Below are 25,898 nucleotides of genomic sequence, written 5' to 3'. Positions count from 1 at the left end.
ATATATATATATATATATATATATATATATATATATATATATATATATATATGAGAGTATATGCATAGGGGAGAGTAGAGCCGTAGCCCTCGATATAACTAAGGCGTTTTTACAGGGTATGGCACGGTGATCTTCTAAGGAAAATTAGATCATATTGTATCACTGGAAGCATACATATGGAATGAAATCCTTCTTAATTAAGAGAAAAATCAAAGTTGTCCTCGACGGTCGTACATCTAAACAATATGATATAAATGCGGGAGTACCTCAGGGGTCTATCCTTGAACCTTTTTTATTCCTTATATTCATAAATAACCTCCCTAACAAAATTGTTTCGTAGATGGCTATATTTGCTGATGGCACCACTCAATATAACAGGCACGAGGGAAAAACAACTGAACACATATCCAAGGAAATGGCAGAAACACTAGAGCGGACCTCAAATCTGTAGTGGAATGGGGACAAAAATGGACGGTCACATTAAACTTGTTTCCTTCAATAATTGTAAGAAACATTCTCTACCACCAACAGCAATGGACAAGAAAGCATTACCCGAAAGTACTTCCTTTATACTCGTCGGCCTGACTTCACAGGGAACATAAACTGGAATAGATACATTGAGTACATTGTCAAGGGTGCTGCGATAAAAGTGGGCTCTCTCTACCATGCTAGAAAACTACTGACGCCTAGAAAAATATCTTGTACATTTCTACGGCCACCATTCATCCATGTATGGAGTACTGTTATCACATTTGGGCTGGTGCATATACTACTTGTCTCTCATTCCTGGAAGGGTTCACAAGAGAGTCGCTAATCTTGGTCCTGAGCTGTCATCTAGGTTTCAGTCTCTGTCCCATCGACGAAACGTTGCACCCCTCTGGCTGTTCTACAAGTGCTTAAATGGTGAAAGCTCTGACGAACTGCAAACACTTGTACCCCTTCGATGTGAATACCCCGACAAACCCGACGAGCAGCCAATTCCCACCTTTTCACAGTAAAGATCCTTAGGTGTGAGAAGGCGATCTACTCCAATAGTTTCTTCCCCAGAACTGCTACACATTGGAACTAGCTTCCGGGATTCTGATTTTCCAACTGTACTGACATGCAGAAGTCCAAGTTTAATGTGAACATACATCCTACTACTCATCTCACTTCATAATACCCCTGCAACTTATGCTCCCGGTAGCAGTCCCCTACTTCAAAGTGGCACTGTGCCTTGTTTGGGGTAAAAATGGTATATATATATATATATATATATATATATATATATATATATATATATATATATATATATATATATATATATATATATATAGTAATTTATAGAATATATATGGCTATTAAACCACACTGAATATCCCGCGTTATATCCACTCTAGGATTCTTCAGGGTTATGCGCGAATTTTGTGGTTGTCTGTCGTTTTTACATACGTACATTCTATTGATTTTAGTTAGCAATCAGCTTTCAAGTATCCACCGCGCCCTTCCTATCAGCGCCTGGGCATGCACTTATAGGACAAAGGCCCATTTGACCTCTGGTTGAACTGATTCTTTGTGTGTGTTCTATTTAGCCTGGAAATCTCGTGTCTTGACCTGTTTTAAATCTAGGCTAGGATTTTTATGTTAGTTTTATATATATATATATATATATATATATATATATATATATATATATATATATGTGTGTGTATGAATATATATATATATATGTACACACATACATATATGTGCATGATAGTTTTTGTATATGCATGTTTATTTATTTTATTTATTTGTTTATTTTCTATTGTTTTTGTTAGTTTTTGTTCGCTATTTCTCTCCTACAGTTTAATAGATGTTGTGGTTCTATAAATACAGGACAGCACATTTTTCATCGAAACATAATCTACATGGGTCTTCTAGGTCTCTACAGGTGTTTGCTTGTCTTACTATTTTCCATTCGACAACCGGCGAACATCCGCTTTCCTTGAGTTCCCGGTATTTGTTTGCTAGCGTTGTTTTCATAAGGTGTTTTTTTATTTTTGAATGTATTTTGTGGTCATAATATCGAGTTTTTAAGTCTAAGGAAATCATACCGACGTAATACTGCTTGTTATTCCGGGTTTCTTTCGCAAATATTGTGGCTTTGTAAATTATGATTTGGTTATTTTATGGTTTTATTTTGAAGTGGGCAAAGTGTGCGGCATTTATCTTTTCATTATTGATATTTTATTTTTATTTTTATTTTTATTTTTAGTATGGTTATTGTTGTCCGGAGTTCGTTTAATAATAATATTATTATTATTATTATTATTATTATTATTATTATTATTATTATTATTATTATTATTATTATTATTATTATTACTGCTGGTTATATATATATATATATATATATATATATATATATATATATATATATGTGTGTCTTTTGTGTTAGTTGTATTTTTGTCACAGTGTCTGCTTTTTTATCGTTTATTTTGTTGTTGTTTACATTGGTATTATTTAATATTTTGTTATTATGTGGTTTAGTTATCATCTTTAAATTTTCGCAGCAGCTGTAAGATAAGTTTAGGGTATTTTTTATTGAAAATTTTGTGTAAGGGGTTGGTTACGGGAAAGTGCTTTTCGATAAGATCTAGAAATTTCTTGTAGTTTAATTGAAATTCGTAAGACAAGACAACACCTGTAGAGACCTAGACGACCCATGTGGATAAAGCCTTCATTAAAAATTTGCTATCCTGTACTTTAAAGTACCTTAACATCTATTAAATTGTAAGAGAGAAATAGCGAACAAGTGTGTCCATAGGATAAAATTTACTCCAGGATAGAGATATAAAATAACTTTAAAACTAACAAAAACAATAGAAAATAAACAAATAAATATATAAAATAAATAAACATGCATATACAAAAACTATCATACCTATATATGTATATATATATAAATATATATATATATATATATATATATATGTATATATAACATAACCTAGGTTTAAAACAACTCGATAGATAACGACAAACTTCCACCCATTAATATGGGAGGGGAGATTATCATCAAAAGTGTCCTGAATTGTTAACTTAGCACCGGAGTAACTACTTAGATATTAAGTAAGTCACTTGTCCCCATTCCCCCCCTTTTTTAATGGAGAGTAGATAATACAGTGGATGTGTTATCGGCAGCTCCAATAACTCTCGCTTCTCCTATTTCGTCATTCAGTCCTCATTCAATGAGTAATTTTTCTGACAAAGGGTGAAGAAAAAGCTGCTTAAAGGTCGGTAGTACTTTGTGAACAGTAGTCTGAGATGTCGGAAATTTTTCTGTCTCTATCTGTCCTTGTGGCCATGTCACTAGTAAGGGTGCTGGAAGTAAACGTTTGTCTGGGCTGACGTTATCCGCCTGATAGTCAGGAACCCGAACCTTGGATTAACCACCAAGGAGGCTGTCCTATCAGCAGGTGCAAAGTACTGGGACTGCTGTATTGCCATTTGGTGAGTGTAGTAGTCTCTGGTGGGGCCTCTCGATGCCATACTAGTGGGTAATTGTTACGGCTTTACCTTTTCGTGTGCCACAAATAAAAAAAAAGTTTTCCTCTCTTTTTCTCTCTTACTTTCCCTCTCTGTACTGCTCTAACCAAGTATGCCGACCTATTCCACAAATCCCCAAACCTCAACATGAAATATCTCCAGAATAAAAACTCGATTAAACCTAGAACCCCATCTTCCAACGTAGACCCCTACTACAAGGTCTCCTTCTCCAACATCAGGGGTCTACGTTCCAACCTTCCAGAGGTTGAAGCCCAATTACAGGAGACGAAACCGGACATATTCTTTCTAAGTGAAACCGGAATAGGGCCGACCACTTCCCTAGATGAGTTCATAATTAATGGATACTCCAATTTAACAGCTAAATCTGACACCGAAGATCGCCATGGGCATGGAATATGTGCCTACATTAAGGATGGCTTTCCGTGTGGCAGGGATATCTCTAGTGAAGATCCTAATTTATCCTATATGTGCTTCAGGGTTGCACTTGCTAACACCACTGCATTTATATTTGCCCTCTATAGGGCCCAAAACAGCGGAGTTACTATCTTTAAGAGCATATCTGAGAAAATAGACCACATACTGTCTTCACATCCCTCGGCTAACATCCACATATGTGGTGACTTCAACGTCCATAACGTGGAATGGATAATATTCAAATAAGACAGATGATGAGGGGAGGTTTTGTCATGATTTTGCCATTGCTTATGATCTCACTCAGATTGTTCGCGAACCCACCCGTGTGCCCGATACACCCGGTCAATATGCAAGCCTCTTAGACCTTTTTCTCTCAACTTCCCCTGAGCTATGTTAATATTCCGTTAATTCTCCTCTAGGATCCTCCGACCACTCCGTCGTATCAGTTAAGATAAAAACGAAATCTAAGAAGCCCACAGACGTACCCCTCCACCGTACTGTATACCGATACTCTACGGCTGACTGGGATAGCTTCCGTACATTCATATCTGATTTACCTCTGCACTCCATGTTTAAAAAGGATGTGTCCTCTATAGTATTAGATCTGACCGAATGGTTAATTGTAGGCATAGACCAATTCATACCATCTAAAAAATTCCAACAAAAACCTAACAACCAGCCATGGTTCTCCCCAGAATGTGCTGCTGCTATCGCACACAGAAATCACTTTTTCCATAGCTACCAACGTAATAGATGCACTGAGACTAAAGCTGCTTTCAGGTCTGCCAACAACTACTGTAAAAGAGTAATAAAAATTGCAAGAGAGCTATATGCCCAGTCTGTTAAATCCAAGGTAGCTGATCAGCGGCTATGATCCCACCAGTTTTTGCAAATAACAAATAGGATCCTGAACAGAAGTGTGCGTTCTATCCCAACCATTATCAATGGACCAGAGGTCATCTCGTCAGCGTCAGACAAGGCCAAACTATTTGCAAAGAACTTTGCAGCTAATTCTACCCTATGCGACGAAGGCCATCAACTCCCCATATTTCTTCCTATAACACAGAACAAGCTAGGTAACATGCAAATATCCGTGCATGAGGTCGCCAAGCTTATCAAGAACATTGATTCCAGTAAAGCAACTGGCCCTGATGGCATCCAAATTATAGTGTTAAAAAAGCTTCAACCAGAACTTGCTCCCATACTTACAAAACTATTTAAGCGCTGCCTTAAGGAAAAGTGCTTTCCGATTCCCTGGAAGACCTCATCAGTTTGCCCTGTATTTAAGAATTCAGGTGATAAGTCATCTCCCTCTCAATACAGACCTATAAGTCTCCTGTGTGTTATGAGTAAGTTGCTGGAATCCATATTAAATAGAGAAATAGTCAACCACCTCAGAAGGAATAACCTTCTTAGTGACACACAATATGGTTTCCGCTCTGCAAGATCTGCCGCAGATGTGCTGACGGTTATATCCCACAGGAGTAGTGAATCTCTTGACAAAGGCTTCCTTTCTAGGGCAATTGCTCTTGACATATCAAAGGCCTTCGACAAGGTATGGCATAAGGGTCTACTTCACAAGATTTCCAGCTACGGTATAACTGGAAATGTTTTCTCAATCATTAAATCATTTCTCTCCGATAGGCTCATAAGAGTAGTGGTAGATGGACAAAAATCGGAGGCCTGCAATATAAATGCTGGAGTCCCTCAGGGGTCAATCCTGGGCCCAACTCTCTTCCTGATCTACATCAATGACCTCCCTAAACACATACTTAAATCATTCGTTGACATCTATGCTGATGGCCCGACCATCTATGACAACACATCAAAGACTGTAAATGACAAAGTTCTCTCTTATTCTCTCTCCTCTGATCTCGAGCGCGTGGTTCAGTGGGGGAAGATGTGGCTGGTTACCTTTAATGCATCCAAAACCAAACTCCTATCCTTACATCATACACGCTCTGATCCCCATTTGGCATCAATTGTGATGGATGGCTCTCGTCTGGGTGAGGCCCCGTGTTTTGACAAGCTTCTGGGTTTGACCTTTACTCCTGATCTGAAATGGAAAACGTACATCAAGTCTGTTGCCAAGGTCGCTGGAAAGATGGTGGGATCCTTTTACCGCTCCAGAGGATATCTCACTACTGATGCAATTCTCTATCTATATAAAAGCCAAGTACGTCCAAGGATGGAATACTGTTGCCATATCTCGGCAGGAGCTGCTAAAAACAGCCTATCCTGCCTAGACAGAGTACAAAATAGACTTCGTGGCTTAGTGGGGGATGCCCTTTTCTCTACCCTGCAACCTCTCTACCACAGAAGAGACGTTGCGAGCCTGTCCTTGTTTTATCGTTATTTCCATGGCAGATGCTCGTCTGAACTCCAATCTCTTGTCCCCCCGTCTAGCTTAATCCACTGTGAAAAATTTCCCCCACTCTATATCTGTGCCTAAATCAAAACGCGGATTCCATGAACAAAGCTTCTTTCTTAGAACTGCACGCCTGTGGAATTCTGTTCCGTCTGCCTGCTTCCCTCCGGACTACAACTTAGTTGTCTTCATGTCCAATGTTAACAAATTCCTAGTGAACTTCCCCCTTAGGTAAACACTTCAGCAAATCTCCTCACTAACGTAATGTACTTGCAATAACCCTTATCCCTGAGTGGCTTCCGGGCCTTGATAAGTGGTGATCACTGTGTAAAAAAAAAAAAAGGTGAAGACACGAGATATCAACGCTAAATAGAACACACACAAAGAATCAGGTTAACCAGAGGTCAAATCGGCCTTTGTCCTATAAGTGCATGCCCATTGGCTGATAGAAAGGGTGCGGTTGATACTTGAAAGCTGATTAGCTAACCAAAATCTCAAAAGAAGCTACGTATATAAAAATGACAGACAGCCACAAAATTCGCGTACAAGCCTGAAGAGTCATAAGGTGGATGAAACGCGGAATATTCAGTGTAGCTTAATCGCTATATATATTTTATAAATTGCTAACTAGCTCTACCTACGTATTGACCACTTTTTAAGTAAATACTTGAAGTGTTCACATAAATTTGTAGTTTTGTATATTAATTTATGTGAGTAAATTAAGTATATATATATATATATATATATATATATATATATATATATATATATATATATATATATATATATAATACAATGACTAGGTTTAGAATTACCAGTGTATTGGCAACGTTTTGTCAGGTTTACTACATTAGAAGTATCAACGACAGCGCTCAGGGGAATGAGCGTATCTGACCATTTCTGAAAGATAAACAAAAACAATACATAAATAAAAAGCGATATTATAAAAAAGTAGAAAGAAAACTAATGTTATGATTTCCAAACCAACGTGAAATATAAGTGTTTTTTATCATCAAAAATTTTAAAGACAACTAAAAATGCTTCAAAAATATATTTTTTAAATTTATAACGTGACAAAAAAATATTCGCACGTCTGTTGATATCTCGGATGTAGGTAAGAGAAAAAGAAAAATGATGAAGAAAACCTGTTTTGACAAAGCAAAAAGTTGTTTTAGACATCCATAAAAAAACCCATAAGAGACTTAAGAAGAAAAAAAAAAAAAAAAGATATATTTGCACTTATAACAAAATGCCCACAACCAATTAAGTAGTTGGCGTGAACTGTTTAGTATATTAACTCACCCATTGCACCCCTCACACACATGCAAGCACACGCAAGCAAGCACACGCAAGCACGCACACACACACACACACACACACACACACATATAAAATATACAGTGCCAAGCAAAAGTATTGAATACATGACATTTTTCTTCGTAACTTTAATTACGGTTAATGATTTTGCCTAAAATTTGGTCAGTATATTCCTATTACTATTCTAAATTATATTTGGAGTAGTACTTACAAAATCAAAGTGTAGGAAGTTTATATTTAAGGGAAATATTAATTAACAAACGCCACATTATTTGATACCCTTTAAAAAATTCTTTTTTCTGAAATAAATTTAAATGACCTTTGCTTAGCGTGTTGCAACAATGCAAACGAGTTATTACTGACCAATCAGAGAGCGTTATATAAAAATAATTTTATAAAATTAGTCCAGATTTTGCTCACCTCTTAAAAGTCAACCAGTTCATTTATAAAAAATGCGTAAAACTAAAGCGTTGTCAATAGGCATTCGTCAAAAAATCATTGATAAACACAAAGAAAGAAAAGCGTATCGAATAATATCAAGGGGAATTAATCTACCACTTAGTACAGTTGGAAACGTTATTAAAAGTTTAAAAACCCTGGTGACGCTGTTGCAAATCTTTTAAGATGTGGTCGGCCAAGAAAATTAAACGAAGAAAAATCAAGGTGGGTTAGCAGAAAGATACAAAAAAAAAATCTTATTCGTTGTAAAATTTAAACCGACCTCAGAGAAGCTGGGATGATTGTGAGCAAGTATAAAATCATTAGAGTTCTAAATCGTGCAGGTTTTGTATCAAGGTCTCCAAGAAAAGTTTCATTATTGAAGTTTAAACATGTTAGATCACGTTTGAATAATATTAAAAAATATGGGGAACAACCCAAAGAATGTTGGAATGAAGTAATCTGATCAGACGAAACGAGAATCGAAATCCTTGGAAGAAACAAAGCAGCACACGTATGGCGTAAAAATGGCATCGCCTAGAACAAAAAGAATACCATTCATACGGTAAAGTTTGGCGATGGTTCGATTATAGTATGAGTGTGTTTTCATCCAAAGGTACTTAGTCATCAATGCTAGAATGAATGGAATTATGTATAGGGTGATTTTGGAGAAAAACCTCCAGAAATCTGCTGATTTGTTGGGACATAATTAGCAATTTCGTGTTTCAGTAGGACAATGATCGTAAGCATACTCCAAAATTAACCAAAGAATGACTTAGAAATAATGGAATTGACGTTCTTATTTGGCCCAGTCAGTCTCCAGACCTCAACCCAATTGGAAATTTGTGGAAAATATTGAAGATCAATGTTCACAAGAACGATCCACAAAATATTCAACAACTAGAACAGTTCTGCAAAGAGGAATGATGAAAAATACCTGCATATCATTGCAAAAAACATGTGTGCAACGATAGAAAGCGACTGTAAGCTATTGAACGTAATAAAGGCTACGCAACCAAATATTAAATCAACGTATCCAATACTGTTGCGTTAGTTTTTTTTAAATATTTTTTTTAAATATAAACTTTCTAAATTTTTATTTTGTAATTATTACCCCAAATATTATTTAGAATAGTAATAGGAATATACTGACCAAATTTTAGGTAAAATCTTGAACCGTAATCAGAGTTATGAAGAAAAATGTAATGTATCCAATACTTTTGCGTGGCAGTGTATATATATGATATACATATATATATATATATATATATATATATATATATATATATATATGGTTTTTAATTAACCCACCCTCTCTCTCTCTCTCGCTGTCTCTCTCTATATATATATATATATATTAAGAGAGAGAGAGAGAGAGAGAGAGAGAGAGGTGGTTAATTGTAAAACAACATGGTAGAAAATACAAATGTAAATATTAAAAATACTATTCATAGAATGTGAATGTACTTAAACCAATTTATGTAATACTTAGATAGGGAGATAATTACTAGTAATTTAAAAACAGTTACAAATCGAAATTAAGGAGTCTACCTTAGAAAAGTACCAAACTATAGGGAACATAAATGGTTAAATTATACTAAATGTGTTTCAGAAAAAAAACTAGATAGTGTTATTATATCCATAGCAAAGAGCATAAACTATTACAGTATACATGTGACACATTGAAAGATAATGTACTTGCATTGCTGAATAAAAAGGATGAGTGGTTTAAATAATTTACACATTCTAAAAAACGACACTTTCTTTGGAAATTTACTAATGCTTAAGGAATGTAAACTATTTCAAAATAGATTTACAGTAGTTCCGATTGATTAATCAGCAAATACTGTATTTACTATATGAAACTATATTACACACATCTTTATTGCTGAACGTAAAAATTATAGATGATGTTTCAGATACCTGTAGATTAGGTAATAATAAATATAATAGCATTTGTTTCGAGAAGATATCATTATTGAAAAATAGGATTAAAATTAAAGGAAAAAGACAAAACACTTACATGTACGTATTGGTCAACGAAAATGCACAAAGACAAGCCCGCTTTATTGTAGCCTCAGGGTGTGCATTACTATCCCTTTACGTAAAGCTATACCTAAATAGTTTAAATAAATTATTAATCACACAAATATTTTTTTTATCGGAAAAGTAAATTATCGGTTTTGGGTTGTAAACAATTCGTACATAATAGACAAGACAATTAGTAGCATATATTCTCGACAATAGATAAAAATCCAACGCAATTTATGACTTTCAAATCTTGACTGCAAACATACCAGATGAAAAACTTATAAAATAATTAAATAATACTCTACGTCTAGATTTTGCAGGCAGTAAATTTTTAAAAACTTAAAGTATTGGGATATTTAAGAAAATAGTAAGTCTAGTGTTTCAAAAAGGGAGTTTAAATACTAATATGTAATTTTACTAAAAACACCCTTTTCTAGTAAGCAATAAAATATTACTCCAAACCGTGAGCGTTGTAATGGGGTTAGATCCTGTTGCTGTGACGGCAAATCTTTATAAACGAAATCTAGAATATATATACATATATATATATATATATATATATATATATATATATATATATATATATATATATATATATATATATACTAGCAATGGGTGCCCGGCGTTGCCCGAGTGTTTTGAGTGTATGCTGAGCAAAAAAAGAAAAGGTAATTCTTTTTTAACTTTGACCCCTATTATGACCCTGTAAAATTTATAGTTTAAGGCTCAAATAAAATTATTAAGTTAGATCCATGTCCAAGGATCCTATATCTAAAATTTCACGTGTTTAGACCCAAAATTGTAGGTGTTTGGTAGAGTTCTCAAAGGTCAAATTATTGAACTTTGACCCCTTAATCGCCAAAATTCTGTCTGAAAACCAATCACATCGATTTTCCCAAATCTCAGTACCCTGTATATCAAATTTCGAATCTGTAGGCTTAAAATTAACAGAGTTATTTCGTAGGGAAAAGTATACAGACAGACACACAGGCACACACACAGACACGTTCACTTATATGTATATATATATATATATATATATATATATATATATATATATATATATATATATATATATATACATCAAAAATATATATACAAATAAATACACGACATGCAATTTTAAATATTTCCTTTTTACAATATTTATGTGCTCACCCTTCTAAGCGACTATTCGGATAGTCCGACGCATTTTCCTAAAAAAAAATAGGTTCATCAAATTATTGAAGTTCTGATTTAATCACTATATTTAATCCCTGAAGATACATTATAGCATGACTTTTGTCATAACCAGATAGACATATTAAGTTCCATTTTTATATTATTACTAACTATTATCGATTTTGTTGCTATTAGATCATTAATGTCCAGAAGACTGACATTTAGATGTTATTTAACTAAATGCCTTTTTTCCATTTCGCATTGAATGAAACATACACCTCATCAATCCATATCTCAGAAATTCCAAAAATATTTCTGAAAATATTTACTCATTAGTTTTATTTACCGTTTTCTTCATGTTGTATTGATTCTTCAAAAGAAGTGGTATACAAAATTTGTTTTTTTCTGCACAATTCAATAAACTTCTTCCAATTTTTATCCGATTCAAAACATTTTATATTGTGCCCGATGATCATTTTTGCGCCATTCGATTAATATATTATCAAAAGAGAATCTGACGTTTATTCTTTATTACAATTTGCAGGGAAAATTTTCATATTTAGTTCGGAAGGTAATCAACAATTAATATTAGAATAAACATTTATAATGATTTACTTGAAATATTAGAGGTGTTCCAAAGGTGATGCTTCCCAATTTTTATTTCGCAGTATTAAATTAGAGAGGGTTGCATATTGCAATGTGACAATGCATGAAAAGATGCCTTTATGTGTTAAAACGTTTAACTTCAACGTTGCAGATGTTTATGATGTAAGCGTCTCAGAAATACACCCCTGTTATGGATATGCGTCAGAAGCAGAGATGCGTCATTGAATGACTATGCAGAAACATAAATTTTAGAGCAGAACAGGTGGATGGGTTTTATAGTATTAATCCTGTCTCCGTAACTCTTCAACTTTTTGAATTCGAAACATAGGGATCTTTACTTTTAGAATGGTTCACTAATAGCTGAGTAGAAATAAATATTACAATTTAATGCACAGACGGGGTTTCAAATGCTTGGGAAGAGTTACTTTTTCTAAAGTTATTGCTACAATAATGTGTTTTATACCGCTGAGGCCTAAAACTTAGGACGCTCTAAACTAGCTGTTTAGTACACAATTGTATTACATATGTTTTATACCGCTGAGGCTTAAACCTTACGCCGCTCTAAACTAGCTGTTTAGTACACAATTGTATTAAATCTGTTTTATACAGCTGAAACCTAAACCTTAGGACGCTCTAAACTAGCGGTTTTGTACATAATTGTATTAAATCTGTTCACCCGGGTATTTACTAGCCACTTAATAGCAATACTTTACTATAAAATAAAAGAAAACGTTAGTACATTGCCGGGCAAATTTAAAAGCACGCACAAAATATTGCCGAACCTTATTTGTTATTTAAAATGTCTCACACTCCCTGTATGTCATGCTCAGCCAAGGAGTAAAGCACCCTAGGATTGAAATCCCTAAAATGTGACAGTTGAATAGATGTCGAATAGACGATATAAAAACAGGAATTAAGGAATTTGGGACGTATCTGATGACATATTTATTGATATATATATATATATATATATATATATATATATATATACATATATATATATATACATATATATATATATAGTGTATTGATAGTGTCCATCTTCTGCGGAATGACGTGTTTCGTTTAAAGGGTTGAGTGTAAAATATAGTTCAGAAGAAGGTTATCCAACGAGGTGGTAAATACGTGTATCTAACTAAAATGTGTCAATTTTATCTGCTCGTCTAGCGCGTTTATCGGCGAAAAATGATAATACAAACTAAGTTGTGTCAGACTCGCCGACCGACAAAGACTTTTGTAGAGATATCAGAAAAAATACAAATTAGAAATCACAAACTTACGAATCCATTTTTTTAAATTCGGAAAGAGTGAATTAGTGAAAAACGAACCGATAATTACACATCATTCTCTGTCCAATCAAATCGTTCAAAGAACTCAAATAGAAATCCGCACACAAGGCTTTAAATGGTTGCCAATAATACTTTATTGGTTGTGCATAGAAATCAGTGAAAGGAGACGAATCGATTCTGTTTGTAAAGGAATAATTTGCCCTTTTGATTATTGTTATTCTGATTTTTAAACGCCATGAATTGTAATTGGAAAGAAGTTAAAACAACCTTTCCAATAAAATCAAATGAATTATTGATTATTGACGGGAGAGAAAGGTATTGATCTGCGGGAATTATTCGAAAACTTCAAGCATGTTTTTTTTGGTGTACTGACTCGCTTATTTAGAGTCGTTTTATGTTTACTGGTTTTACGGTATATCAACCTTTCTTTGTCTCTTCTGTAAAAATATTTTCTTTTATATTTGTAATTTTTTTACATATTCAATTTTGCTTTTTAGTAAAACTCGTTATTCATGATGTAACTATACATTTATTTAAACGCTCACATTGTCATATGATAGCAAAAATATTTTTATCGAAGTTCATTTCTGAATAAAATCAACTTAGTATGACGTGTGATTATATTGTGACCCAAAGAATCAAGAGTATGTTAAGAAGTTTTCTTAAAATAGAAATTTGTATATATATTTTGCAAATTGTTTAAAGGAACACAAAAGTTTTTTTATCCGTTATATATATATTCACATACACAGAAAAGGCAACCATATGGAGTATATAACTACAGTGGAGTCTTTACCAATGGGCCATGTTATAGAATGGGCGACCGACACTAATAAATCTACCGAGGAAATAAGTGCAATTGTTTTTGGGTTTTTTTTTTTTTGCTTCATTTTCTTTTACTTTACTACATCAACATCATTTTAATCATCATCTCGTTTTAATCATCATCATAATCACATTCTTCTTCATCTTCTAATTCTCTTCTTCACCATATTCATCTTGTTCATTTTCACTATTATCATCACCATCTTTTTCACATTCGTCTTATCATTATTATTTTATACTATAACTCTTATTTTTTAATCGTATTCATATTTAACGATTAAAATGTCATAATCGTAAAAATGTTTGCCGGATGACAACCGTTTATTCCATAATCGCATCATGCCAATTACGTACAAACGTTACACGATGCATCTTTGTAAAAAGCATATCATTATAAGATAAAGAGACAGGAGCAATAGTGTAATTCTAAGAAAAGGGGGCGATCATCCCTACACTTCGGTGCATTAGCTAATGAAATAACGGCCTTCATATCGCCTCAACTATCGAACACTTTTTTACATTATTATTATTATTATTATTATTGTTATTATTATTATTATTATTATTATTATCATCATTATCATTATTATTATTATTATCATCATTATCATTATTATTATTATTATTATTATTTATTTATTTATTTAATAATTATTCATAAGGAGCAGCGGCACATGCCATCAAAAAAGATTTCTGCATGACAACTTGTCTTGTTTTCTGGAGTCTAAGTAACAACAAATCTCTCAAGATTTCCAATTCCCGGCACCTTTTTTGATAACCATCACGAACAAATTTGCGTCATCGCAACAGCCGCTTACAATTGGTTTCTCGTTATTAACGACTATTGGTCTTCACTGGAATTTGGATGGCAATAAGCCTCCTCAATGTCTCAGTTTTCTTTGCATTTAGCCAGCGGATTTATAGCGAGTGGTTTATCTTCTCGTTCTTTCAATCAACTTGGCCGTTGCTTATTTCGTGTGATGCTAGTTTATAGTTACACGTAAAAAGAGAGAGTTTTAACTTACACTTCTACAGTTTCAGTTTTCATGATTCCATGTGGTGTCTCTTTGTTTTTTTTATATATTTATGACGGTTTCTATATATCTAGCTAGTACCTATTGATTATGCGCCCTTATCTCCGCATTAAACTGTATCTTCTCTGTCGTCCTCTGATTTTCATCTTTACCGTTATTTTTGTCAATTTTTTTCAGTATTGTTCCTACTGTTATCGGCTTATCTTGACTTTCTTCATCTTCCAGATCTCTTTAAGCTATCTTGTAAGTAACGTGTATTTGTCCCGCTCCTCTGTCCCCTTGATCGTTACTCTGTATCTGCTGAAATAGTAAAGTCTACAAACTGGCAGGACTTTTCCTTCTTTGCTATGACATCCCGTCTTCTTGCTTTAATGGGTTTATCCGTTTGAATTTCTACTACTACTACTACTACTACTACTACTACTACTACTACTATTACTATTATTATTATTATTATTATTATTATTATTATTCTCTTGAAAGCCCATCGCAAATAACCTAAAATATGGCAGAATGTGTAAATTTCCTAATTTCTGGGATTAGGACGTAAACAAGAAAAAAAAAGATCAAATCAACTCCCGATTCGAAACTTCGCAGTGTTCTCGGTTTTAAGATAAGAGTGTATTGTGTCCACCCTTGTTCTATTCTGTACTAACTTTGACATTACTATATAATAAATAATTCAATGTTCATTTTTATGGAAAATGTAGACACATAATACAGCAAAAAAATATTTAAATGGGAAAAAGGAGAAAGATTAGTGGTTGAGGGACGGAAACCAGAAGCTATCGGTATTAATGCTACAGTCCCTCAGAGGTCCATCCTGGACCCAAATTCTTTCCTGGCATACATCAATAATATCCCAAATGACATCATTAGATCTTTCGTAGACATTTATGATGACGTGATAATCATCTATCGCAGAACATCAAAAGCCATAACTGATCTTGAGCACTTGGTAGAATGTGGAAAGAGGCGGGTGGTTAATTTCATGCATCTAAAACCAAGTTTCTATGTTTACATCATCAACGCATCAATTAAAATGAATGGCTCTTGTCTTGGGGAGGCTCCATGTTTTGCAAAGCTTCTGGGTTTGCTCTTTACTCCTGATCTTTTATTTTTTACAAGGTGGTCACCACTTATCAAGGCCCGGAAGCCACTCAGGGATAAGGGTTATTGCGTGTACAGTACGTTAGTGTTGAGATTTGATAAAGTGTGTTATTAAGTGGGGGGATTAATCAGGAATTTTTAATGTTGAACTTGGAGACATCCAGGTTGTAGTCAGGTGGGAAACAGAACAAAGTTCCACAGGCGTGCACTTCTAAAAAAGAAGCCTTGTTCATGGAATCTACGTTTTGGTTTTGGCACAGATAAAGAGCGGGGAACATTTTTGACAGTGGTTTCAGCTAGATGAGTGTTTTCCTGAAGGATTGGTGAGGGGGGACTAGGGATTAAAGGTCAGACGAGCACTTGCCATGGAAGTAACGATAAAACAAAGATAGGCTCGACACGTTTCTCCTGTGGGAGAGAGGTTGCAGGGAAGAGAAAAGGGCATCCCCCACTAAGCCACGAACTCTATTTTGTACTCTGTCAAGGCAGGATAGGCTGGTTTTGGCAGCTCCTGCCCAGCTGTGGCAGCAGTATTCCATCCTTGGTCGTACTTTGCTTTTATATAGATAGAGAATTGCATCAACAGTGAGAAATCTGCTGGAGCGGTAGAAGGATCCTACCATCTTTCCAGCGACCTTGGCCACAGACTTGATGTACGTGTTCCATTCCATGTCAGGAGAAAAGGTCAAGCCCAGAAGCTTATCAAAACATAGGGCTTCCCTTAGACGAGAGCCATCAATTTCAATTGATACCAGATGGAGATCAGAGCATTGATGATGTAAAGATAGAAGCTTGGCTTTAGACGCATTAACGTAACAAGCCACCTCTTCCCCCACTGTACCACACGCTCGAGATCAGAAGAGAGAGAGAGAGAATCAGAGAGAAATTTATAATTTACGGTCTTTGATGTGTTGCCATAGATGGTCCTGTCATCAGCATAGATGTCAACGAATGATTTAAGTATGTGTTTTGGGAGATCATTGATGTAGATCAGGAAGAAAGTTGAACCCAGAATGGACCCCTGTGGGACTCCAGCATTAATACTGTGGGCCTCTGCTTTCTTCTCATCAACCACTACTCTTATGAACCTATCAGAGAGAAATGATTTAATGATTGAGAAACCATTTCCAGCTCTATCGTAGCTGGACATCCTGTGAAGTAGCCCTTATGCCGAAGGCTTTTGATATCTCAAGGAGATATCAAGAGAGGAAGCTTTTGTCAAAGGATTTACTAATCATATGAAATATAACCGTTAGCACATCTGCTGTAGATCTGGCAGAACGGAAACCATATGAGATGTCACTAAGAAGGTTATTTCTCCTGAGGGGGAGTTGATTACTTCTTTATTTAATATTAATTCCAGTAACTTACTCATGACACACAGAAGACGTATTCGTCTGTACTGAGAGGGAGACGACTTATCCCCTACATCCTTAAATACAGGACATACTGGCGAGGTTTTACAGGGGTTTTGGAAGCACTTCTCCTTAAGGCAACGCTTAAACGGTTTTGTAAGCATGGGGGCAAATTCTGGTTGAAGCTTTTTCAGCACTATTATTGGAATTCCTTCAGGGCCAGTTACTTTACTGGAATCAAGGTTCTTTATTATCTTGGCGACCACACGTACAAATATTTTTGTGTTGCATAGCGTGTTTTCTGTTATAGGGGAAAATCGGGGAGTTGATGGCCTTCGTCGCATTGGGTAGAACTAGCTGCAAAGTTCTTGGCAAATAGTGTGGCCTTGTCTGATGCTGATGAGATGGTCTCAGGTCCATTGATGATGGTTGGGATCTAATGGGCGCTTCTGTTCAGGATCCTGTTTTCTATTTGCTAGAACTGGTGGGAACCAAGCCGCTGATCAGCTACTTTGGATTTAATGGACTGATCATATAGCTCTCTTGCATTTTTACAGTGGGTGATGGCAGTCTTGAAAGCAGCTTTAGTTTCAGTACATCTATTACGTTGTTAGCTATGGAAAAATTTATTTCTGTGCGCGATGAGAGCATCATATTCTGAGGAGAATCATGGCTGGTTGTTAGGTTTTTGTTGGAATTTTTTGGATGGTATGAATCGCTCTATGTCTACGATTAACTATTCGGTCAGGTCTGATACTATAGAAGACACATCCTTTTTAAACATAGAATGCAGGGGTCGATCAGATATAAATGTACGGAAGCTATCCCAGTCAGCCGCATCGATATACAGTACGATGGAGAGGTACGTCTGAAGACTTATTGCATTTCGTTTTTATCTTAACTGATACAATCCAGTGGTCCGAAGATCCCAGAGGAGACAGAACGGAACATGAACGTAGATCAGGGTAAGTTGTGATCTGAAATGGAACTCGTACTCTAAATCCGTTGCCAAGCTTACTGGGAAAATGGTGAGATTCTTCTATCGATTCAGTAGATATCTCACTGCTGATGCAATTGTCTACCTACATGAGAGCCAGGTACGTCCAAGGATGGGATACTCTTGGCACATCTGATCAGGATCTGCTAGAAAGACCTTATCCTGCTTTTACAGAGTTCACGGTAGACTTCATAGCCCAGTAAGGGATTTCCTTTTTCTCTTCCCGGAACCCTCTTCTCATAGAAGAGACGTTGCATAATTGTCTCTGCTTTATCGTTATTTTCAAGGCATGTACTCCTCTGAGGTCTAACTTTTACGAAAAACACTCGTCTAGCTGAAAACATTATTAATAATTTCTCCTCACTCTTTGTCTGTGCCTAAACCTAAACGTAGATTCCATGAACAAAGCTTCTTTCATAGAACTGCTCACCTATGGAACTCTTCCGTTTGTTGTCTTTCAAACTGACAACAATATGGTCGTCTTCAAATAAAACGTAAAACCAGTTCTCGATAAGCCGTTCTCCTAAAGTAGTCCAATTTACAAAATTTCCACTATTTACGATTACTACGGTATTGTCCCATTGACTACTGTATAACCTTAACCCCTTATCCTCGAAGGATTTCTGGGTCTTGATAATGGGTGACTATAATATTTAAAAAAACATTGTGTTTAATATTGTGTTGAAATATTTTTATCGAACAATATTTTAAACAAACTCCACGCCCTATAAAACATGTAACAGAAATTGTTGATATATGTATTTTAATTTGTTTAGATAACAGGTTTCTATATCCAAGAGCCAAAACGATGTTCAACATAGTTTAAACTATCATTAATTATACTGAACTGAATTTACTTCCCTTTTCTTGCTTAATAGCAAATAAGTTATCCTAACTTTAAACTATTAACGTGTTTTTAAGTTGGGTGACATAGAGTTGTCTCCAGTTGACTGTTTAACTGTGTTTTTTATAAAAATGCCCATGTCCTGCATAATTTCTTTTAAGTGAAAATTGTAAAATAAACAGACGTGCCTTTCTGCGTCCCTAGTGTGTAAAAGTCTGTTACGTTGTTAATTTATTTGTTTCTTTCGTCATTGTCAATATTGCTTCCATTATGAAGTCATTTCAGGAGGGAAATGTACGCTTTTCTTTATCTACTTCACAATTAATTTAACAATAAAAGCATATAATGATTTGCACAAGTAAATGAAATCAAATGTTAGGGATTCAGGATTTTCACTATTGTCTAACGGAATGCATAGTTTAATCCATATATATGTGAGCAGGTATTTGTCAAATATTAGACGTTCCAATGGACAAGGAATAAAATAAATAAATTCATCACAGAGAAAAGGTCGCTCAAAGAGAGAGAGAGAGAAAGAACGACAGAGAGAGAGAGAGAGAGAGCGACAGAGAGAACCGAGGCACGTGCCACCTCTCTCTTCAAAACAAGCCGTCTTACCACGCAACCTTGCGCTTTTCAGGAAACGTCAAAACAAGAATATCAATAATATGGGAAGTCAAATAATATATATATATATATATATATATATATATATATATATATATATATATATATATATATATATATATATATATGTAAGTAAATTTTTGGTACAGCAAAATGGAAGGAGAAATTTCAGAGGAAACATCATTTAATTTAAATACCAAAAAAAAAACAAGAAATGGGCAGGTGAAATTATTAAAATTACCTTAAGGCCTTATCGTCTGACCCTCTAAGAGGAAACGTCAGAATGATAAATTAAAAACTAAGAAAACGAATGAGGGAAGAAGGGAATTTTGGTAACAGTTGGAAGAACAGTGGGGAAAAAAAAATATTTTATTTTATTTTTTTTTTTCCCACTGTTCTTCCAACTGTTACCAAAATTCCCTTCTTCCCTCATTCGTTTTCTTAGTTTTTAATTTATCATTCTGACGTTTCCTCTTAGAGGGTCAGACGATAAGGCCTTAAGGTAATTTTAATAATTTCACCTGCCCATTTCTTGTTTTTTTTTTTGGTATTTAAATTAAATGATTTTTCCTCTGATATATATATATATATATATATATATATATATATATATATATATATATATATATATATATATATATATATATATATATTGTAGATCAACTGTGTTGGGATTTTTTCCTTTGCTGTCAGTACGTGTATATATTTTGCTGTCAGTACGTGTATATATTGTAGATCAACTGTGTTGGGATTTTTTCCTTTGCTGTCAGTACGTGTATATATTTTGAGCACATGTAAACATTATATAGACTTGGCAAAGGTATTTGAACAAACGGTCTCAGCGATCACGTAAGAATTAAACAAGTTGTAAGCATACAGGATATAATATCTGATTTGCGTTATCCATCAGTTGACGATGAATCATGTTTTATTGCATGTCTGATTGTGCATGCGACAGGAAGAATAGGCGTATATTTTATGATATTCCACTAACTTTAGCAGTAACACATTTTTAGTGTAAAATATACTTAGTCTTCTGCAGGGCTATTTTGTTCTCTGAAGCATATCCTGAGATTGATGATGAGTAAAATTAGAACTACTGGCACACACTGAAAAGCTTAATTTATAGTCATTGTTTATTTTCTGTAAGTGAGGTGTAACCTCATGGAGAGGTAGTTTATCATCATGAACAATATCACATTTACTAATAAGTAGCTATCGTTTGCATCGCTTAGCGTTAAATGTGTGGGCCACGGTCTAGAACACGCTTGAAGTCAAATTGGAAAAACAATAACCTTTAGCTAACCAATTTACCCCAAAATAATAGAATTAAATAAAAATATAGATGCTGGAATAAATCCCTGACTGCTCTGCTAATTAGCTACACTTTAAGTCGTCTTCCATTTCTGCAGCGCTTAAAGCAAAAAAAAAGTAATGTTTCATCTCAAAAGATACTTCAAAGAGAAAATATTCTTATATCTTTTTATAACAATGCAGAGGTCAATATGTGCAATTATTTCTTTGTTGGTTCAAACAAATCTTATGACTGAAATTGTTTAATTTGACAAAAACACTTTTCTCTTTTTTGTCTGGGGCGTTTTCACAAATAAAGTAAAAAGGTAAAGTAGCAGCTTCATTTGAATAATGACCTTCTCCTTTGGCTATTATTCTAATGAAGCCACACTTTGTTGTGAATATCATTCATTTTTGAAAACCGCATTAACTGATATCGATCTATTTGTAAGCTGCCTGTAATTAGCGAATCAGAGAACGAAATAGTTCTCTTATCTTTGTGTCAACGGATCGATTACAAAAATAAATCAATAAAAATCGAATAAGCATGAATCCCTAAATATTGAAATTTTATTAGGAAATTGAGAAAAAACACGCTCATTTATTTGATAACAGATTACAGAAACATAGATATTACGATGGTGTGTTTCTATTTAATCAGGGACATTGGGAGATACCCCTTTCGACTGATGGACACAACCTCTAAATACTGTTATTAATGTGTGTGTTTTAGATGTATCTATCTATACATCGTATTATTTCAATTTCCCAAGAGTAATATATATGCTATAATTATATATATACAGACATACATATATATATATATATATATATATATATATATATACATATAAATATTAGTGATATATTGATATAATTTGACGCACTTAGAAATATACTCAAACACACACACACACACACATATATATATATATATATATATATATATATATATATATATATATATATCCGAGTACCTAATCTATTGGCCAAATTTAAAGTATATTTAACAAACTATTTCAATAGTTATTTAGAAAGCGAATTAAACTATATACAGATCGTATATAAAACATACAGTTTCAGTAAAAAATATCCCATCGATCATTGAAATAATTTAAACTAACAAACAAAAAGACAAAACACCTACATTTCATATGCTGTTTAATAATTCGTATCCATTAACTAAAACATTAATTAAATTGGAAATAATTAATGCGCAATTCTAGTGTTCATTCGAATAAAATTCAAATTCTACGTAAACTTCGTAAATACTTTCTACAACATTTTACTCATCGCCACGTGTCAGTATAATTCATCACGGAATCTTACTTTCATCCTATATTCATCGAATGATGCAATCAAAACATTTTGCAATGTAAAAGGTTTTAAATATATAAATACATACACAAAATTCGAAATTGAAGGTTTTACTCTTGCTAGAACGACTCCTCATAATGTTTTACTAAGATCTGAATACGTTCTAAGCATTACCATCGCCATGGCACGTAATAAGAAAAAACCCTTGTCCTGATATAGATTGTGTTATAAATCCAAATATCTTAATAATTTTATAAATAAATATGTTTAATTATTGAAAGAGATTCTACGCTTGTGTGGTCTTTGAACCGTTAAATGTATAATTTCGTATTCATATATCAACAATGCTTATTATAGAACAGTGTATGTTCGATGATTTAACAAATACGCGCTCGGAAAGAACTAATTTTAAAACTTTCAAACTAGAATAGTGCATTGAATTTTCGGTATTATTTATATTTTTAATTTTTTTGACTTTCAAAAAATTGGTATCGTGAACATCCTAGATGCAACACAGTCGAAAGAGAATCAATTTGTTAATGTATCTATGGAGATATATTCAAAATAAAAGGAGATCTGAAAGATTGTAATATTTACAAACTTATATGTTAACATTTTGCAGGTGTTTATCTTATGAAAAGAACATATTTATGTAAAAACTAATATAAAACTTACTTTGCAATGAAGACTGCAGTTTATAGAATACGACATGGAAACCCTATTAAACTCTAATAAATATTTTATATGTGATGTCTGCGTGTTTTCCCTGATAGAAGTCACACATGTTAGTAATATTGCATTGGATAGTATATAAAATGATTAGATAGTTTTATTTGATATCATGTTATGTTAACACGACAAAAGCTTCTGCGTGTCAGTTTTAAAAGCTATTTTCATTAAAATAATTTTGAACGGAACATTCAAACTTATTCGAAGAGTAAATGTAGAAAGCATCAAAAATCTACTTTTTACGAGAGCATTATTTCATAGAACTAAAGGTGTTTCTTTTTAGAGGCGGCGAACTTTAAACTAAATCAAACCATACGTTTGATTAATTTGTGGCATGTATAAAGTAAATACAATGCCCCCCGCGGCTTACGTGTTTATGGCGTAATCTATGGTCCGAATTTTCACAACTTCTACGCATTAAATAAGGTGGTATCCGAACAATAACGCGTCAAACCTTGTCTTTCAAATAGTCTATTGCAAGTGGACTGTTTAGTGAAGACATGCGATTTTACATACCCCAAATGAATAATCCAATAATGAAAAAATGGATGAATGTCATGAGCAGTAAATGAAATTATTCGTTCAAAAAATCTTTCTCCCAGTAAATCCACCGTATCCTATGCAATTTGCAAACGCTGTTCTGTGGGCAGTCACTTCATGAAGAATTGGTAAACAGAGTTGAACAAAAATACTCGACAAATCTGCGGTTAAAGAAAACAGTGTTAACAATTGAAAGTTTGCCGTCTCTCACGAAACATTAAGTCTCCCCATCGGAATAAGATACAAAATTAATAAAATTACGCAAATAGCGTAATAAAAGCTAAAATAAAAGGTAATTGCAACTTCTCTTTCAATGTTCGGATATTTTAATCATGTCCGAATATATCTAAGTTTCTTTAAATGGATTGATAATTGCTATTTCTTCTGGGGTGTTAAGGGCAGAATATATTCACTGATTGATGTAATAGTTTAATCAATGAGTTTGCGCTACGAAACATGTGCTGTCAATTATTGTGCATATCAACTTACTTAAAGGAATAAATTTAAAGATGGTCAACATCATAAAATTTAGAATAAAGTATTTTGTCATGTGTGTGTTATTTGCTCTGCAATTATACCGGGCTTCATAAATTAATGATGAGTATAAATAAAAGGTAAAATATAATTGAAAAAAAAAACATATTTTCACAGAAAATAATATATATATATATATATATATATATATATATATATATATAAATATATATATATATATATATATAAATATATATATATATATATATATATATATATATATAGTAAGTTATGAAATATATATGGTGATAAAGCTACACTGAATATTCCGTATTTCATCCACTCTAGGATACTTCAGGCTTATGTACAAGCCTGAAGAGTCCTAGAGTGGATGAAACGCGGAATATTCAGTGTAGCTTAATCGCCATATATATTTTATAACTTACTTACTAGCTCTACCTACGTATTGAACACTTTTGTAGCAAATACTTAAAGTTTACGCATAAATTTATACTTTCGTATATTAATTTTATGTGAGTGGATGAAATAGTTATATATACACTTGTGCCCGATATTATTCATATCCCCACTTGAAAATTGAGTTTATTAGGTGTAACTTTGTAAGAATTTATTGTTTACGTCCATATTGATACATATTCTTAATAAACCTCTTCTGATCATTTTCGTCATTTTAAAATCTCGGGATACTTGTAATAAAAGAAATATACAGCTATTTATAAAATCTGCAATGTTCCAAAATAATCATACACCCTTATTTTTTCAGTATTAATCGAGTCTCTGACTGTTTGTTTCCTGTTTGATTCTTATTTTGAATGCTTTTATACAACCTTTGATTAATTTCATTTCGTTTTTTGCATTGTTCAGAAATTAAAATGATATCAACTGAAAACCAATAAAAGAATAAAAATTATTAGAATGGGGAAGAAAAAAGAGCTTAGTAATGATCTTAGGACTAAAATTGTGAATTCACATCAGGATGGTTTAGGTTACAAGTCAATTTCCAAGAAATTTGAGGTCCCTACAGCAACAGTACAGAGCATCATCAAAAAATTCCAGAGCCACCACACAACAAACAACTTGATTGGTAGAGGAAGGAAAAGGAAACTGTCTGCTAGAGCCACCAGGAATATTGTAAGAAGTGTTAATGCAAATCCAACCACCACTACTGAGGACATTTTAGAAAATCTGGAGTCTTCTGGCATAAAAATATCAAGGCAAACATTGCAAAGGACTCTGCATGAAAATGGTCTGAAAGGAAGAAGACCAAGAAGGGCTCTATTGCACACGGGAAACACCTTGCATCACGTCTAAAGTTTGCTAGGACCCATGTGAATTCTCCAGATTCCGTTTTCTCAAGTATTTTGTGGACTGACGAAACAAAAATTGAATTGTTTGGCCATATGGATGCTTCTTACGTTTGGAGGAAGAAAGGAGAAGCTTACAACCCAAAGAACACCATACCATCGGTGAAACATGGTGGTGGTAGCCTAATGTTTTGGGGCTCTTTTTCGGCTAGTGGCCCAGGTAGTTTGGTCAAGATAGATGGAACCATGAAGAAGGAGATACTCCAGAAAAAC

The sequence above is a fragment of the Euprymna scolopes genome, chromosome 13, assembly GCF_053919585.1.
Source record: "Euprymna scolopes isolate OS-2025 chromosome 13, ASM5391958v1, whole genome shotgun sequence".
NCBI classification, from domain to species: domain Eukaryota; kingdom Metazoa; phylum Mollusca; class Cephalopoda; order Sepiida; family Sepiolidae; genus Euprymna; species Euprymna scolopes.
The sequence above is the reverse complement of the archived record's forward strand: the minus strand, read 5'-3'. Positions refer to the sequence as shown.